General features: G+C 42.3%; 2 protein-coding genes across 2 annotated transcripts in view; one reads left to right on the forward strand and one right to left on the reverse strand.

Annotated features, from left to right (window-relative positions):
* pcxb (pyruvate carboxylase b) overlaps window positions 1-17,297 on the reverse strand; it is a 267,351-nt gene that overhangs the window by 60,710 nt on the left and 189,344 nt on the right.
* LOC134875686 (leucine-rich repeat and fibronectin type-III domain-containing protein 4) overlaps window positions 9,566-17,297 on the forward strand; it is a 36,712-nt gene continuing 28,980 nt past the window's right edge. Inside the window, 2 exon segments of the mRNA XM_063900282.1 lie at window positions 9,566-9,687; window positions 10,690-11,442. The gene's annotated coding sequence lies outside the window, so the exon portion shown is untranslated.

Consider the following 17,297-nt stretch of genomic DNA (forward strand, 5'->3'; position numbering starts at 1 on the left):
GAGGATCTCTCAGGGACCCGGAGACGCAGGCTTATTAAAACAGATATCTACTTAGTGGTATTTTGGGAATCCTTAAGCAGTAGGCCGGTGACGCATTAAATGACTCGTGATGTACTCCAAACCCACAGAGTGTGGCGCCTCAGTCTGTCAGCAGGTGGTCTTCTGTGTTAGATGTTCTTTAACTCAAAAAGATCATATCACTTGTACTACGTAGCAAAAATACAAAAATCTACCAGAATTAATGTTTTTTTTTCGAGATCTGCGAGTGAATGATCCTGTACTAGATTAATTTGCTATATCTTTTCTATGAGGAAATAAGAGATGTATAGTTTATTAATCCGTTTATGTTGAATACTTTTGGTCAGATATGTATGAAAAAGTGAGGTTTCGGTTCAGAGGAGGAATTGTTTTTGGCGCATATTTTATTTTGCAGATTGTAGAATATTACATTATAAAGTCAGAGCGAAAAAAGGCTGTGATTTTGGAATTAAAGTACATTTTTGACCACTGCACCTTTATTTTGTCTCGATTCTGGCACTTTGCATTTATGAATCAACAACACACACCTAAGCTCAGATATTAGCACCTTTCCTTAAATCTGTATAAACACCTTATTTCTACAATGCAGAAATCCTCCATTGCTGATATTCCTGAACATACACAACCCTGAAACTTGTAGACCACTGAACCGAGGCTCCTCAGAGAGACTGGAGACAGCAGAAAGCAGCACGAGATCTTCAGCATTTTACAGCTTGAGGAAAACATTGGGAATTCATAGTTCCCAGCTCAATAAACCCGATAACTACTCCTCCCATCATCATATCACACTGTGGACATGCACCACCAGCAGAACCACAGCCTTTGGGTCTGAAATTATAATATAAAGTGATATTCCACAACAATAAAAAAATTCAGATGATCCGCAAAACAAATTCTGAAAGAACACGCCCCAACTTATTGACAGAGTGATACCATACAGCATATACTTAATTTGAATGTACATGTACATCATTTTGGTCGAGCATTTCATAATTATTGTCCACAGATGTGTTAGGCAGTGGGCTTTGATGGAAGAAACCTCTGTTAATGGATACTTGAGTCAAAAGAGAGATATGATTTTGGTGTTCTGCTTGATGCGTGTTTTAATATCTCCTCTAGCAACAGCTCAGTGGAGGGTTTCTAACATGTGCTATTAATGCTAACAAAAGGTATCCGTTACGACCAAATTCAAAGCATGATTTAAAATCATTTCATCTCATGGTCTCACAGAGACCTCAGGGTTGCACACATCACTCTTTACTACTTAATCAGAAACCTGCAGCAAAATGCAAGCATGATAAATCCCATTTTAAAGACTTATGTTGGCTATCAGTAGCTCAAATCATGACTTATTGTGTTACAGAAAATGTTAAACGTAAAGGAAAGGTCCTCCTTAAACAGCTATTAACCTCACTTCAGATACATAACCTCCTTTTTGTTATCAGAATTCTACACTTAATAACTTCTACCATGACCCTTACAGAAACTGTCTGTGTGTAAACACTCAATACATTTCAAATGAAGATGATCCACTAACTTACAACTCAAATACGAGCACACTATATGAGTTGTAAAGGTGAAAAGGAAACTCAAATGCAGTGTCACAGTTGAAACAGATTAAGAGCTGAGGTGTTGTTGCAGAGAGCACTATGCAGCAGCTTCTGGTTTAAGTCAAAAAGAGCAGAAACCAATTAAGCTTTAAAGAAAACAGCGGACTCAGAGTGTATAAACACTTAAGGTGCACAAAAGAAAAGTAGTGCAGCATTACAGATATCAAGCTAACGCTAGCACAAAAGAACTCTCATTGCGTGACCTTCAATTCCAAGTCCCGTAGAAAGAGTCTGCACTCTGAACGACACTTTGCCTCCAAGTAATTAGCAAGTACTGACTGTGCACTCAAGAATAATGTTATATCACTTCAAACACATTTCCGTGTCAGGTTTCTGGCTGCTTATGTTACAAAATGTTCCGCAGAGTTTCCAAGCTCTCAGTAGCAAATGCTAAAGAACAGATAGAGGTGTGATAATAACAAAACAAAAAAACCCACAAAGACGTCTGAGTATCAAGATGAGGGCAAACCGGTTAGAAATCAGGTTGAATATTGTTCCTGGTATATTCTTGGTAAGCAGTTAAGAAACTTAAAAAAAAAGAGTGACACATTTAGTGACTATTTAGACAACTATAAGGCTCATTTTTCATGATTGACACCATGTTGTACCGTGCTCTTTGTAGAAAAAAAGCTAAGTGAATTATTTTATATATTCAGCTAGAAGTCCTCCGCCAGGGCGATAATTCATTATGTCTGCACAACCTTTGACTAGTTTTCCTGAATATTGGGCTGGAAGTTTTTCTGTAATCCTCCACATCTAAAAAAAAAAAATGACCCCTCGGCAGATGAAATACAAAAGTCACATCCCAATTTGAAAAAGTTTTAAAGGTCATGGGTTCAGCTCATTTCTTTCTGTGTAAATGTTCCTTTAGCATTAAAAGAAACATATCTGTCCTATTTCCCAGCTACCTTGTGGGTTATTTATGTGCCACTAAGCTAAAAGGGCACGTTAAACAGGATTCAGTGAGTCACATGTTGCATATCACAGTAAAGCAGCGTGTCTTTCACATTCAATTCAACCAGTTTCCTTTTACCACCATCATCAAAGTAAGGCCTCTCATCTAATGTGTCTCGGTGACTACTGTGCAAAGGTGATTCATCCATGCCGCACTAATAGATATTGAACAAAGATAGCTGGACTCCTATTTAAAAAGCTAACCAATATGGACATGTTGACTCAACCCAAAAGCCCATATCTAATCCTTCCCTTCAATATATGGCTCAGCATGACTCCTTTAATCCTAAACATCCATGCTGACTTTTTCCAGGGACCAAGGGAGCACTGAATCAACTAACACCGCCCCTTATTTACAGAATGTTCTATAACTGTCGAGATTTTCTTGGCGCATGCATTATGTATTTGAAGGTTTTAGAGCCTTGTCATGACTGCCTGTGATTTTGTAGTCAGTGTTTACAGGTTTTCACATTTCAGTTTTCAATGCCCTTTGATCAGTGTGTGTTCTTATCATGAAGCGGTGTGTGTACAGCTTGTGTGCGCTGACCGTGGTGCTGAAATCGCCTTTTCCGTTTCAGTGTGTTTTGCCATTACGACGTGTAGGGGAGCCAGAGTGAGAAACAACAGGGCTCTGGCATTAGCACACCAAAACTAAATGCAGTCATTTATTAACGTTATTAGTTACACCTGCATTCAACACGTCAAACTGTCCCACTGAGAGGAAGGTTTATTAGCTATGTTTACCAACACAGAGATTATCTCCAACCATAATGCGATTAAAGCGGTAATGTGTCTGAGTTGCATGTAAACAACATGCTCTGATTCTGTTAATGCAATTATACTCATCGTTTAATGTTATTTTTATGTCCCCTAAAATGTCTGAGCTTGAATAAACTGAGCTTCACTGAGGGTTTGTCACAAAAGTGGAGTGGAGTTCAAAAGTAAACCGAGCAAGCGACATTAGCAAGCTCATAAATTCAGCCAATCACTCATATATATATATATATATATATATATATAACTTTTGACATAATATATATATATTAATATTAATAGGAAAACACTCTTCCACACAACACCCGAAACCGGAATGGACATGTCATTAGAGAGACAGTTTTAGCATTAGCATAGTAACGTTTTGCTAACATGCAAAGTTTGCAGTTTTTGGATGTAAACCAGACCCTGGAGCATCCTTCAACATTTACCCAAACATCCCACTAGATACTACTCTATGAAAACCATACTATTGTGAATTATCTATATTGAGAAATATTGACAGTATGAATGGCAACTGGTGTGTGTCCCGATGCTAGTGTCTTAATTGTTGTATCTGTGTAACTTTTAAGGCTTTCATTTTCAAAAACAAGCCTCATTCTGAGCTTGCTGTAAAAGATACAGTGACTTACTGGGGCTCTTAGTTTGAAAATAATCAACTGAAGCAAACGCATATGGCTTAATTTCTCTAGTGATGAAAACATCGCTTTACATAAGGTTAAGAAACTGAAAACTGCATGGTAGCACAGAACCCGGGAATTAATGGAACTGTTCTTTATGCAAGCCATAATCTTCACCGGACTAGTTCTCTATACCGATTATTAGCTTTAATCTTATAATGATATTCATGTATAGCTTTAATCTGTAGCTTTTTCCTAATGTACACAGACTCACATCCCTGCATTTCCAACAGAACGAATGCCAAGAAATTGCAGTTTATATTACGTGAAACAATCAACAAACTAAATCTAATATGCAATTTTCTCATTTGCGCCTCCCAGTTTTGCATTTCATCCTTTTCCTGCAGAACCCAAGTTCATATAGCCCCCCCCAACACAAACACAAAGACCCTTTTATTGGTTGCTGCTTTGTTTCCTATTTCAACGGTATTTTCCAGCCGCACATTACGCATTAAAGCAACTTTAAATTGGGAACATTTGATTATTTCCTCTAACCAACCCCTGAAGTCATTTCAGCCCAGTGTGTTTACATCCGAGTGTATTTGTCAAGGTTTTACACTCAAAGCAATATAGATAAATGAGGCCCGGTGTGTTTTTATCGTACTTCATCGACTGCTGTCAATGGCGGGCAAAACGATCCGCAAGCAGTAACCGGGAAATCATTTGGAGGCTCTATTTCTAATGCAGAGGGAAGACATAAAAGCACAATGACATGCAAATGGCTTCAACAGAATCATTAGAGGGCGGGGTTGTGTGTGTGTGTGTGTGTGTGTGTGTGTGTGTGTGTGTGTGTGTGTGTGTGTGTGTGTGTGTGTGTGTCTGTTTGTCCTTGTCTCTCATTATTCCGAGATTGAGACAAATAGAGGGGGATCTGCCCTTCGATCCAAACCTCCACACCATTTACCCCTAACATCACAGCTGAGCAGGTGTGTTTGTGTGTGTGTGTGTGTGTGTGTGTGTGTGTGTGTGTGTGTTTCTTGTAAGATGTATGTGTTTTTAAAGGCTGGCCATAGCATGAGTTTTGTGATATAAGTGTGTGTTTGTGTGTGCAACCACGCAAATCTCTGAGTATATGTTCTATCATACTCAGTGATGATTGTACGGTCCATGTGTGTGAAGATAATGTGTGTGGGTGTGTGTGAAGAGGTATTCGACACACTGCTGATTATGTGCAACTTGTTTGTGTGCGCAGGTGTGCAAGTGTTTCAGTGTTGCTTATATTTAGCAGCAGTGTCACACACACTCACTGTGACTCATGCATGCACACAAACACACACCGTGTTCTCACATGATGACACACCCGCCAGATAAGCAGGAGAGGTGTACACTCTGATGCTTTAAGCTTCATCGTAACACACAACAAAAATCCATTCATGTAAGAACCGAGATTCTTATCTTCCACGATTCTGAATCGATTTGAGAATTTCTCAAATCAATTTAAAAAAAAGTTTGACATATGGTGACATATTGCTGCTGATGGACAGTAATCCTACACACCAGTTAATGTGTCAAACATTAGTGTGTGTGATAAGTTTATAATCACATAAAGACAGTTTTTGAGTCAGATTTATTTTTAAAATTGAAATAAATTTCAGACAAATTAAAAGGCAGCTAGCCAATTTTTTGTCATCCATTAAAGTCACTCAGAGTTAGGAAATACGAGCACCACTTTTTGTCAGAAGGGACTATTCCTGCAAGATTAGCATGACTTAATGGAAGGGTTTGTCTTGCACCACCAGTGAGTTTACCAGTGAACCAATATCCAATAAAAGGAAGTCGATGGATTCGTTCAACGCGGGGTCAGTGGGCCGACTCCCCTGCAACTGTTTTCACTTTGAGGGCTAATTTGGTCCGACCGAACCAGAACAGGTCTGCCCTCCTTATGATTAAGAGCAGAGTTACTCAGGATGAAGTAAAAAAAGAGATCCTGCCAATCTCTGATCTGAGACACCGACCCCTCCCTGAACGCTTCGCTTAAGGACGGACACTACAGGCTTCGTGTTACATCCAGCGGCCAATTAGAGGTTGTTAAGCCTCAATAACATGTCTTCTTTACGACCAGTGAACGGATAACTTCCAAACACACATTAAGGAGTTTGTTTTACGAACTGTGTATATTTGGCTTGATGACTTCTTTTAAGTTCATCAAAAGTTAGCATAAAATAAAGCCTCATTCGCAGATTTTAACATATCAGTTTATGAACGTTTTCATCCAATCTCTTTTATCTAAATGTTAGTAATCATCTGGGGAGTTTCATAGGAATAACTAGCTGGATGAGTCAAAATGTTTGACTGTTGGACCAAATCTTTACAACACTAGGCCTTTTTCCATCTTTTTCTTTACCGTTTTATTTCTATATTCTGTTCCCTTTGTTTGTTTTTAGAGGAATTTGTTTATATTTCTTTTATTGATATATTTACAAGTAATTATTCTAAACGTATCATTTGTTCCTAAAAACATGGTGAAAATGTATTTGTTTTACTTTGTATAATATTTTTGGATTGTTGGGATTGATGTTGTACAGAGGGATATCCCAAATACCTTGTCTAACAAACTTTGATGCTAAAATGTCATTTGAGTATTGTATCCAGATTTCCTTGTCAGGTAAATTAAATGATAAAAGATAATGCCTCTGTTTCAACATAACATTTCAGAAAACATTAAGTATATATAAGTTAACTGGGGAACTTTGATATTAATATTTATTACTTAATTTATTTTACCCTTTTCACCTCGATATGATCAAAATGTTATTATGGGAAATGTCCTGAGGGCACGTTCTCTTCCACCTTCGCCTTATAGATTTATGGTTGTAATGTATTGATAGCCACAGGTAAACCAGATGAAAGCGGTGGCTACAACCCTTAGTTAACTAACACGCAGTGGGTAATGAGATTTCCTCCTGGCTGGTGAACTCACTCCATCCATCACGCAGCGGCGGGTCACGTTAGTTTATTTCATTCAGCAAGGTCACTCTCGCTGAGGAGGGGACCCGGTGCCAAACCGCTAGAGGTTTGATTAATTGAGAAGCGACGAGCCGTAAAGCCGCGCGCAGTAAACGAGATACGTTTGTGTGAAATGATATATCAAACTTCTCCTTGCTGGACCTTGCTTTGAGGGAGGTCTGGCTCAGGAGGTTAAAAATAGACTGGCCCACAAACAGCAGGAATACAATGGAGTGAGCGTGAAGAGAAAAAGAAAAGTGCATTCGAAAATAAAAAAGTGAGATGCGTACAAGTACTGTGAAAGGTAAACGCTTCAAATGAATAGAGATTGGACGCGCAGGGGATCGACAAGTGAATGAGGGACGAACATTGACTTTCTGGGTGGAAATTGTGATACAAGAAAACCAATTCATCCTCCCTGCACTCTCCTCGATGTTTCATCTCCAGGAACGGGGGGCTGTGTTGACAAAATGGACCCATATGTGAATGCTGGAAATGACTTAATTCCAACATCCAATATCTACAACTTTAGAGGTTCTGCCCGAGTAATGGCGCACACACACACACACACACACACACAACCACACACACTTTTCGATTAAACGCGTATTTCCGGCAGCCATGGACACAGCAGGGAGATGAAGTACTCGGACACCGTTTGAAGTCCTATCAGCTACACATGTTCCTATCGCCATGCTATCACTCCATCCACTCCACCCTTCACTAACCCCTCTCTTCCTCACTTATCTCCCTCATGCCCCAGAGATCCGCTCTCTCCTCTACCTCCCTTTCCACCCGCGTCGCCACTCATGTGCTCTCTTAATCATCCGTCTTTCCCCCCTCTGTTCCCGGTCAGACCCAGAGTTGCTCGAGGCAACTTTGCTTCCCCTCGTCATACTAGCAGACTTTTATGTCCTGCTCTTCCTCCATCTGTGGTGAACATGTACTCTGATCCTTTACTTAAAGACATAGTATTTGAAGTGGGGCTTATCCGTAGTGAATTACACAGCAGAAGATCTGCCACTTACATGTTCTGCAAGGTGAAATTACAGCTTCTCTCAAAAGGAGTCTGGTGGCTTTCAATAGAGCAGAGATACCAGACAGAAAGGGGAAGGTAAAGCAGTGAACATTTTCTAAATATAGCCAACACCTGACACCAATATTGATCTAGTCGTCTTAAATAAATGTTGCGGCTGCTATTCAAAATATGACTAACGTAAAAGGTAAGGAAGTATTGTCACAACAATGTAAGTGTCATAGTATGCAATTTACAGAATGTCAGGGATAAATTATGTTTTATATACAGGTGTTAACATTTCATTCAAACTAGTTTCAGCTACATATCAATACACATCTGGTGTTAGTGGGTGTTTACAGCAGCAGAACTATGGTGGCCCACAGGTGCAACAACTCTATACAACAGTCCAAAATATTTCCATCAGGAGAAACGCGCTGCAGCTTCACAGACGTTGCAAATATAAAAAAAAAAAATTGTGCAAAAACACATGCACATGAAGAAACATCTTCTCCAACTTGACAAATCATTCATAGCAACTAAAAGTGCTGCATGAGTAACAACGCTGCGAATAACAAACTCTGCAAGAAGCTCATAACACAACGGAAATCAGGGGACACTAAGAAGGGACGCACACAGCTGGGAACGGTCTCTTGTTGACGTTCAGGCATTATGAAGTTTTGTGTCTTGGCGCTTTTATGCTTTTATATTAGCATAGTTTCTGAAGCTGCAAAGCGTTTCTCCTAAATGGCAATGTTTTTGGTTGTTGAGGCGCGTTTGTATCAGTCGGCCACCGTAGAAGGACAGCATGTAGTATGTGAATAAACTTCCTCGTGTTCATTGTATTAAAATGTTTCAATATTTAAATGTGTGCTATTTTGTGTTTAATTGACTTTTTTTACTCAATAATCATTTCTTCTCATACCCATTTCATTGAACCTTCTTTTTTCCCATCCTCCCCTCCTCTTGGTCTCAAATTCCTCCTCCTCACCCCCCTGTTTCTCTCTCCTCGTGTTCATGCCTCTCTCTCTCTGCTCGCTCTTTGTGTGCGTCTCTCTCTCTCTCAGTCCGTTGCATGCCGCTGCCGGAGCCAGATCACACTCTTCTGCTCCTCGTCGGGACTCACACACACACACACTCTTCTCCACCAGATAAGGACAAACAAAGCCAAAAGATCAAGAAAAATGCAAGAGGATGAAAATGGATAAATGAAGTGCTGTGACTGGGGGAGGCAGGATTAGGAGAAGAAAATAAACGGAAGAAAACCTCCATGAAGGAGAGATTTCTAAAAATACTCCCTGCTTTTGGTGTTATTTTCCTCTCTCCCTTCTTTTTTTACAGTGTGCCCTCCTTCATTCAGTACCTGTTCTGTGGGATTAACATGACTTAAAATTCAATCAGCCGGCAGCCTGACGGAGCGGCGACAGAGGAGGCAGACAGAGCGCTGCAGCTGTCGAGACCGAGAGAGGGGACGACCGGCAGGAGGAGAGAGAGAGACAGAGAGAGAGCGATTGGGGGGGGACAGACAGCGCCAGATAGAGATACAGGGGAGAGAGAGAAGGGGGGGAGAGATGGGTGTTTTTCCACGGAGCTGAAATAGAGAGAGAGCCGCGGAGACAGGGTGATGTGACGGTTCCAGGAGCCAACGTGGAATGATCCGGGAAATAAGGTTAGTAATTCCACATTTTCCATCCGGCGGACGGAAAAAAAGACATGTTGGGAAAATGAGGAAAGAACCAGAGGGGGTCTTAAAAATGTTTGATAATAGGACACCAAGTAGTTGCTTTTGTGAATACACAGAAGGAGATGATGCCTATAAACCGGGATGAACAGGAAAAAGATTATCAAGGATCTGCAATTGGAAGAATCCAGCTTTATATGCAGCTGCTGCACGGATGCACACACTCTGAGGAACACACTCACGCCGAAACACACACCAACACTGAGTGCAGCTTTAGATCAAGATAATGAGATTGTCTTCTTAAAGGTGTCGGCCTTTGGAGTTTGATTGACAGGCCTGTGAGGTGTGGGGGGAGGTGAGGTATGGGGGGGGACTTCTGAACTGTCTGACATTCATGGCGCTGATCAATAGCCCAGTTGTTTCATTAGGCTGTGTGTGTGTGTGTGTGTGTGTGTGTGTGTGTGTGTGTGTGTGTGTGTGTGTGTGTGTGTGTGTGTGTGTGTGTGGAAAAGAGAGTGAGAGGGATGTAGAGGCTGTGTGTGCCTGCAGGAGAGTATCACTGCATGACTACTCAGTGGTTGTGTGTGTGTGTGTGTGTGTGTGTGTGTGTGTTTGCATGGTGCTCCTGATGGTGTGTGCGAGTCAAAAAAAAAAGAGCCAAAGGCGACCGCTGAGAGGCGCTAAGAGGGTCTCAGAACTATTGATTGTCTTTGACAGACAGGTGAGAGGGAGGGAGGGAGGCAGGGGAGGAGGGGGGAGGCAAAATTAGAAGTGGCAAGGTGGGGATGGAGATTTAAAGAAGCCATAAGGGAGGAGTGTATGTTGGACAGCACCGGTCAGGAAAGGGGGGATGGATGTGAGGTGAAGAGGAAGGACATAAAAGTGATAATGGACCAAATGTGTGTGTGTGATTCATGCGAGTGCACATTGATGGGACATATGTACAGTGCACACAGTTCATCCCGTCACATGTATCTCCCCTTTTTGCAGGTTTTCTAGACATCCTTCCCTCTCTGCGCCTCGCCTCCAAGGTCATCGATGAGCAACTCATTCAATGTGGGGAGAGCGAAACACGCGGCATAGAGCGCGGAGAGCCTCGGTGACACACCCTGGAAATCACTCGGGGAAGAAGTGAGTGATGAGAGAAAGACGAGAGAGAGTGTGTGAAAGACGAGAGAAAACGACGGGGCTGCATGAGTGAGAGTAAAGAAGGAGAGAGGGCGCGAGAAGAGGAGGAGGAAGGTGGTGAGGAGAGGAGGTGAAGATCGCACGCCCACTCCAGGATGCCTTTTGTGTCGAGTGACAGCTCCTCAGAGAAATGCAACTATGAGGGATATCCATGAATAGGATTTAAAGCCAAGTGGATCTTCTTCCAGGAGTCTGGATTTTGGAATACCACAGCAGGATTGAGCGAGTTAATCTGGATTTTCCAGGTTTTTCTTCACCTATAGAAGCCCTAAGAGGATATTGTGGGATTTCTGCAACCCTAGTGTATTTTCTGACACTGACCCACATCTCACTCCTTTGGAAGAGTGTGGAGGCATGTGTGTGTGAAGGGGAGTAGGACAGGTTCAGCACAATCACACAACCCTATCCCCCCCAACCCCACACACACCTCAATCCTCCTCCCACTGGCCTATCACAAGGAGAAACACCTGGGGCGAGATCTGTGCTAAACACAACACACACACCTGGATAACATGTGGAGCTGATTTGGATTATAGAGCCGCACAGACGGAAAAGGTAATGTCCACGCTGTTTGAAACACACACACACTGTATTGTCCCAGTAAAGGTGAATCAATGTTTGCATGGTTAGCCCTCTTGTGCTGAATCATTGAGCACATCAATGCGGTGAACACCAGCCCTCACTGGAATGGGAACTCTTTGTTCTCTCTCAGGCCTATACATAACGAACAGATGAGCATCCAACACACACACACACACACACACACACACACACACACACACACACACACACACACACACACACACACACACACACACACACACACACACACACACACACACACACACACACACACACACACACACACACACACACACACACACACACACACACACACGTATGTTTTTTCCCCCTATGCTTCTATTTTAATCCTGACACCCCCCCTGCTTTTTTCTTTTGCTCCACATACTGATAGTCCTGCTCTCTGTGTGTGCGTTTCTGTGTGTGTGAGTGTCAGCCAGCTGTCCTGTATCAGATTACTCGCTAGTTGCATTTTAGCTTTGCTTTCATCTCACACCTTTATGTAAGCTCACCTGTGTGTGCATCATGGTAAGAGTGTGTGTGTGTGTGTGTGTGTGTGTGTGTGTGTGTGTGTGTGTGTGTGTGCATCATGGTAAGTGTGTGTGTGGGTGTGTGTGTGTGTGTGTGTGTGTGTCTGTGTGTGTGTCTGTGTGTGTGTGTGTATGCATCATGGTAAGTGTGTGTGTGTGTGTGTGTGTGTGTGTGTGTGTGTGTGTGTGTGCATCATGGTAAGTGTGTGTGTGTGTGTGTGTGTGTGTGTTTGTGCGCGCATCATGGTAAGTGTGTGTGTGTGTGTGTATGCATCATTGTGTGTGTGTGTGTGTGTGTGTGTGTGTGTGTGTGTGTGTGTGTGTGTGTGTGTGTGTGTGTGTGTGTGTGTGTGTGTGTGTGCGCGCATCATGGTAAGTGTGTGTGTGTGTATGCATCATGGTAAGTGTGTGTGTGTGTGTGTGTGTGTATGCATCATGGTGTGTGTGTGTGTGTGTGTGTGTGTGTGTGTGTGTGTGTGTGTGTGTGTGTGTGTGTGTGTGTGTGTGTGTGTGTGTGTGTGTGTGTGGCAGCAGCAGAATAGCTCCACCTTCATTTTTTGTTTTATTTACGTAAGCCTGTCCGAGCACACGTACACGGATTTGGCACCCTGACACAGGAGATCAGGCTAAACGAGAGAAGATATGGGAGGATAAGGAAAAAATGGAGATGGGAGGAGAGGGGAGGAGCACGACAGGCTAAGAAAGGTCAGATGACAAGGATTGCACTAAGTAGAGTGATGGACTTCTTCAAAAGACAAGGAAAAAGGGACAGAATAAAAGAAGAAACAGGGGGGATTAAAGTGAAATAAGGAAGAAATTATGAAGGGTTTATGTTGGCTGATAAAGAGGGGAATCAGATGAGAGGATGTAAAAGATTGAGACAAAGGAGAAGTACTTTGAGAAGTCACTTAAAGACTGAAGGATTGACTGATTGATGACCTGATAAGTGGGATAAACAAGCCACAAAGTCTTGAATGAAGAGTGACAAGACAAGGATTAGAAGGCGGCACAATCAGACTAAAATGCTAAATTATCTGCAAGGAGATAAAAATAGAAAGCTATGCGAGGGAAAAATGATTAGAAATGACAGAGGGACGTCATTTTGTAGCTTTCTACTGTTGTACCATTGGCTATAATTAGTCTCACATGACCCCAAAAAGTCTGTTAAAGATCACCAACACGTACAACATCAAGTAAGGAGCTTTTTACAGATATTACAACAAGGAGAATGTGTTATACCATGGGGCTTTTCCGTGTAGAGACGAGCCAATTACGAGGCAAACCTTAGGGGAAAGTGAAATTCTACCTTGGAGGTGCGTTAATTACCGTGGAAACGAAAGATATCCGGCACAAATACAAAACAACCGCATGTGAAGCTATTTTTATGAACAATAAGTGTTTTGAATAAGTGAGACAGGGCTCATTAGTTCTTCTGTTGATGGTTTACAGCAGGTTTGACTCGGGCTTTGAACAAGGGCAGCTCTATTTCTGAAAAGATGATAACTGGATCCTTTTTTTAAAGTGTAACAAAGAGGCTTTTTGATATCCATTAACCAAATCATTATAATTCTATAATTGGATTTGCTCTCCAGCTAGTGATAGAGAGGAGAATACAGAGCAGGTAAGAATCATGCGGTTCAAACAGGGAAACAGAGGCGGAATAAAACGAACATTATCTAAATGATCTTGTTAATCATGTGTCTGTCACTCGGAGGCTGCAGTAAGGGAGAGGCAGGAGCAGATGGGATGCTCACTGGGGCCTCGCCAACACGAGCAGACCGGCAAGTGAATGAAGGAGCAGGGAAGAAAAATGGCTGGCAATGGACCACTTATTGAAAGCAAGTAAAAACATTTTAAAAAGGAGCTAAATGAATCGACCAGTTGCAATGCCTCTCCCTATACCCAATCTCTGTTATAGCACGGCACATGCAGTTCATAACAAGCCAATTTACGATACAATTCTTCATTTTTTATAAAACGGGTCCCTGAACAAAAGCATGCTCGTTCATTTCTGGTCTGAATTTGCAGCCGGAAATGAAAACTGTCAGATTTGATCAGCTGGAGCTAGAAAAGTCATTAAGCTAATGCTAGCTGTGAGTTGGTTGGAAAAGCGGTCTCTAAATGACTTGTGAATGTTTCCAGACGTTTAGATTTACAAAAAAGGATCCTGCAAAGGCATACTTCAAAAGGACTACATACAAAATATCTGTCAAGGGAGATACATTTTCAGTTTGTTGGTTTTCCGAGCAGGGTTGTGGAAACACTATTGGTTTGATTTACATTTGGTTATAAGGGTGTAGCATTGGAGAAAGAATAACCCAATAAATGTTGGAACAGATCTGAATCCGCAGGCCTGATACAAGCGTTATTTTTCAAAATGGCTTTGGTGAAGGTTTTTCTCTCTTGGATTTCTCTTCTATTTTTTAAGTTACAACAGAAAAGGCATTTAGGATGAGTGCTGTTTTTTGGGATCCATGCCGACAGCTACGTCAACAGAGACCTAGTTAGAGCATCTAAGCTATGATTGGCTGTTTTCTGTTCTGGGGAGGGGTGTGACAAATGGTTCATTTAGGAATAAAGAGGCAGAAGGAAGGAGATGAGGGGAAAATATTGATATGGAGTGATCACAAGCCGGTGACCAACTGAATCCCCATGTGCAGTATAGCTGCAGGAGGACAACAGCATGAAACAGAGGGGTAAAGAAGACACGATGATAAATGAAAGATGTAGGGTGTCACACACCTTTCTGATTCTACCAGCTTTCAATCAAGTCCAGAAGTGAAAGATTCGAAACCCTGGAGCAAGGGAGACATGGTCAGTGTCAGGAAGTTTGGCGTTTGACGGATGAAAGGAGGGGCGGGTGAATGACAAATGGCGGAGGGAGAGGAGAGAAAGGCTGAGGAGGGAGGGATGGAGGATCAAAGGATGAGACATCAGGCCGCTGTCAGCAGCTAAAAGAAGCGGAGAGTAGATGATGGAGACGGAGAGGTGCGGAGTGATAGCGTGATGAAGAGACGGAATTACAAGACGAACTGTTTAAGATAGGGAGGAACACTCAGAGGAGGAAGAGAGACAGAGTAATGAGGAATGAAAAGAGGATTGACGACACTTCAGAGGTGGATGATAACAGGGGGTGTGGATAAGGGAATAGAGAGAAAAGGAAAACGAACAAAGCACTGGGTGATTGATGAATGAATGAAATAAGAGCAATGTTAAAAAGGACGAGTAATTACACTAATAAGACGGGTGAGGATGTTAAGTAAAAGCATGGAAAGAAGACAAGAATGAAAGGAGAGATGAAGCAGTGACTAAGAGACTCTCCAGTCAGAGGTGGAAGTGACGCGTCAATAACTAAAAAAGGCGTAGTGCAGAAGTTAAGATAGAGGGATGAGAAGATGAGTAATTAAACTGTTGACAGTCTGTTTAGGCACAGCAGGCGCCTGATGAGCAGAACAAACTGTAACCACGGCAACCACTGGAGACAGACGAAGGGGAGGTTTTGGGGAGGGTGAAGAAACAGGGGGAGAGCCAACTGTGAAAGAGTGTGTGCGTGAGGCAAATAGCGAGGGGGGAATGGAGAGTGGGAAATGAGGGCTGAAAGAGAGCATGAATAAGAGACGAGGGGTGAGGAGAGGAGAGGTGGAGGTGTCTGCAGGTTTGAGGAAACACATAAAAACCGATACTCCCTCACTGGGAAACTCACACGTCAGGATTAGAAGGATGTCCACATATCTGTGAAAGATTATTCCGTTCTCCCGGTAATACTGATTTAAATCTATAAACCCACATTTCAATATTCGGTTTAGGACTATTTTTCAGATATGCAGACTCTGAATGGCTTACAGGATCTCACAGAGTACTTCCTTTGCTAATCCCGCTCAGTGAAAGAATGCAAAACCTGTGAAGAGGGAAGAGGAAGAGACGGCATCCATTTACACTCTTGCACTGCTAGGGTGCGTTCAGGGCCAATTAGTAAAGTGCATGTTGCTATCCAAGCCAGAAGTAACAACTGTTCAGCATTGCAAGTCTAAAGCATTGGCTTCATTTTGTTTAAAGGAGGAGCCGATGGGTGTCATTTATGATACTGAGGCAGCAACTACCGAGCAGCTTCATTATTAATTGATCTGTTTATGATTTTGTCATTAGAGGTTATAAAATGAAGACGAAAATAAAAACAAGATGCATCTCAGGTGTTTTTGCGATTCCTTTAGACAGTACCTGGATAGCCCTTTCAACTGTGAGTTTTTGGAAACATTTGCAAGGATCCATCCTCTTGCAGTTTGTAGGAGCACCCCTGCTACGCGTGTTGGCACCACCTCTCTGACAGCTGTGTACTCAACACATGCAGTAGGTTGTAAGATGCTCCAGTGAATCACGTTGCAGAATACGCCCTGGGTGAAGACTGTCAGAAGAAAAACGGGCTTGTGCTTAGTCTGCAACGCATACAATATAGTTACAGTCTGACAGCCGAGCACAGAGCGTCCCTACCTGTATCAGCTCTGCTAAGCACCAGAATATGAGATGCAGTAATAAACAAACTCAAGGGGAAACCGGTTCCTCTCGCCGTCTCATTGCAGTGCGCTGTTGTCTCGCCTTTATTAGTGTCCCACATCAGGCAAGAGAAAGCTCTTTGTGGTGAGTTACAACGCAGTGTGTGATTCATGATGCAGGGAGTAGCCTCGGTGATCAAACATGTCTGATACTAATACGCCACAACAAAGTAATCATTGAAAGTTATTTCAGTCCCCACGCCACCTCTTATCCGTAGCCTTCTGTATTTTCCTATTGCTGTTTTAGGGTGGTAGAGATAAGGGGAATAGACACAGGAGAAACAACAAGAAATACAAGAAGAAGCTAAGGAAATGCTAAGTCGTCTATCACTGATATGTTTTCGACAACTAAATACTACGCGTTTCTGCACGAAGGATGCAAAAGCACAATTTTGCGTCATGAGTTTAGCAGAGATGCTGAAGTATAAGTCAAAAAGAATTACAATTACATCTTAGCTGACCCAGACCAAAATGACCAATAAGTTTGAAAATAGACCTTAAGTGGGAAGCTTTTGGAAAAAAAGAGATGCCTTAGTGAAGAAAGAGTTCATTTTATGTGTGTGCATGCTTAGGATTAATCAATACATCCATCAAAGTGATTCACAGGCTGCTCGGCATGTCATTATCCCACTGTGCTGGATGCAGGGCGCTGATCATCAAACTGGGTGTCCACACACACTAAGAGGTCCATATAAACGACACCACAGGAGTTCTGATTGGGCAAGAGATGTGGTGCGTTTGAGTGTCT

Source organism: Eleginops maclovinus, chromosome 14 (genome assembly GCF_036324505.1).
Source record: "Eleginops maclovinus isolate JMC-PN-2008 ecotype Puerto Natales chromosome 14, JC_Emac_rtc_rv5, whole genome shotgun sequence".
Lineage (NCBI taxonomy): Eukaryota > Metazoa > Chordata > Actinopteri > Perciformes > Eleginopidae > Eleginops > Eleginops maclovinus.